A 2,875-nucleotide genomic window follows, 5' to 3' on the forward strand; every position below is an offset into this window, starting at 1 on the left:
GGTTGGATGGGGGAGGTTGTGCCAAGGAGAAGAATAAAGGAGAAGGCACGACCTTGTTACTTAGGAGAGTCACGCATTTACTAATTATGAGTATTTGGGTTCGTGTTTACCAAAGTGTGTCCAGCATACCACTGTTGGTATGTGAGGTGATGCTAGGTGGTGCTGGAAAGCTTTTTTTNTTTTTTTGAGGCAGAGTCTTACTCCGTTGCCCAGGCTGGAGTGCAGTGGCATAATCTCGGCTCACTGCAACTTCCCCCTCCCGTGTTCAAGCAATTCTCCTCCCTCAGCCTCCTGAGTAGCTGTGATTACAGGCATACACCACCACACCTGGCTAATTTTTATTATTTTTAGTAGAAACCGGATTTCACCATGCTGGTCAGGCTGGTCTAAAACTCCTGACTTGTGATCCAGCCGCCTCGGCCTCCCAAAATGCTGGGATTACAGGCGTGAGCCACCACGCCTAGTCAAAAGCATATTTTTAAATTTTGAGTCTATTGGGTATTTGAAAAATACAACCAGTATTTATAGTGATATGAGTGTTGATATAAATTTCCTTTTGAAATAAATTTATTTCTGCAGAAAAAGTGAATCAATTTAAAAAATATATTAAAGGTAGTTTATCAGTGTGATGGGTTTACACAAATAGTTTAAGTTTAGGAAACATGTACTTAGGGTATTCAAGGACCTTTGCAATCTAGCTTCTTACCTGACTGAAGTTGAATTTTCTTTCTAAACCTTTCTGTAGAGTCCTTCCCATCAATATTTCTCTATTATTTGCTGCCCATTACTTGTCTTCTTCAAAGACAATGTAACACAGCAGGCCATCACTTTTCTGCTGGGTTACAGGAAGGAGATGTCCAGCCTCAGGAAGAATTAGTCTGATGCCAAACTTAGGTGGGTATCAGGATCTTCCATCACCAACTAGGAAGACCCCTGGTTTCTAGAGGCTTATTTTAATGCAACAGACTTGGCGTCAGAAAGTCTGAATTTGAATCCTAGCTTCACCTAGCTATGTAGCCTCAGTTTCTCATCTGTAAGATGCTGATAATAATTTCCAATACTTATTAATTAATCTAATTATTTACATATGAAAAGAACTTTATATAATAATGAAGAATATTGATTATAATACTTTGTTAATATAGTTAATAAATAAGGAGTAGAGGATCCTAACAAAGGGACTTTACCGTAAGTCAGGGCTTGGGCACAATAACCTGAATTATGGTCAATAATAATATAAGTTACCATATTATCTTGAGTGATTGGTGAAATGAACTGGTGATGTAAATCAATATGTCAAATCACCCAGTACCATGATGTGGCGTTATTATTTCTATTGTAAATGTGACCTATGGGAGTCTGGATAAAATTCCACTGCTGTATTCAGAATGTTAGGCCACTTTTAAATATTTCTAGTTTTAAGGATAATGTGTAGAAATTGAAGAGGTCCCAGGCCATAAGTGCATTTGGTCATTTGTTTAGCAGATGTTTATTGAGTACCTACCCAGTGAAATCACTCCCATAAGCTGGCCTTGATTGGGATAGGGGTTATCTCTGCCTTTTGGAGACAAGCAACTCACATGTCAATTAGTTAATTATAACTGTAATGCATGGTAGATGAAGTACAGGATGCTAAGAATGCATCTAATAAGGGGAACCTGTGCAAATCTAGGGGCGGTTTTCAGGATGTTTAAACTGAGATCGGAAGATGGGGAGAAATCAGTTGGATAAAGTAGAAGGGAAACCACATTCCAGGAAGAAGGACAACATGCTGAGGCCCTGAGGTTAAAAGAGCATGGGTTTCTCAGAATTAAAAGATGTTTGGTGTGGCTAGAGTGCAGAGAGGGATCAGTGTTGGAGAATGTGACTGGTGGAAGATCAGGAAGGCAGGACCTTCTGGGTGTGGTTAAGGAGTTTGGATTTGCCTTTTGGGAAATGGGGGAAACTTATGTACATTAGTGAAATGACCTGAGAGATTACTCTGGCAACAGTGTGGAAGAGGGTGGGCAGCAGTTCCAGAAGGGATAGGAGAGACCACTTAGGAACCTACGTTAGTGCCCCAGCTAATAAATGATAGGGGCTTACACTAAAGTGGTGGCAGCAGGTGGAGATACACAGACCAATTTGAGAGACAAAAGAGCTCCCTTGTGAAAAGAGGCAACTTTTTCCAGAGAAGAGAAAGCAAAGGTTTTATATGTTTTACAGTGTGACCATGAAGAGGGTATTTGCTGGTTGTCATCTATCTCCACAGAGAAAGGAAGAAGAAATTACCTTATAATTGAATGAGGCAGAATTTGGGATTCCCTATTATGGTGACAGACTTGCCAGTAAAAACTGTGTCATTTTAAGATAAGGTACTTTTAAGATGTAGAAATCACCCCTGGAGGCAAGGAGATGAACGCAATGACCCTTTGAACTATTTCCTACTTCAAATTACATTATTGCTCAGTAAATTTGCCTGGAGCATCATAATGCCTTAGGAATGCTGGGATATATTCTGTTTAAAAGTCATCCCAATCTTGAGCATTGAGAATTTCCAGAAGTTTTGCTGAAATATTTTCACATTTTACAAGTGTGAGAAAGAGAAAAGCAAACCCTGACAGCTGGAATATGTCCTGGTACACATAGATGGGCCGTGGAATTTTGCTGAACATAAACACCAACACTGTGTGACCGTGGTGGACCAAAACAAAAACAAGACCACTCTGTAGTCAGGGTTGAACGCAGACAAAAACATGAGCATTATCCAAACCACAAAAATGACCAAACCTCCCCATATCCTGGCTGATAAAACTGACTGCCACCTTAAAAAAACCAATGGCAGCTTTAGCTTCACCCCAATCATCTCATCATCTGTAATAGATAAGAATTAAGA

Source organism: Cebus imitator, unplaced genomic scaffold (genome assembly GCF_001604975.1).
Source record: "Cebus imitator isolate Cc_AM_T3 unplaced genomic scaffold, Cebus_imitator-1.0 Scaffold24, whole genome shotgun sequence".
Taxonomy (NCBI): Eukaryota; Metazoa; Chordata; class Mammalia; order Primates; family Cebidae; genus Cebus; species Cebus imitator.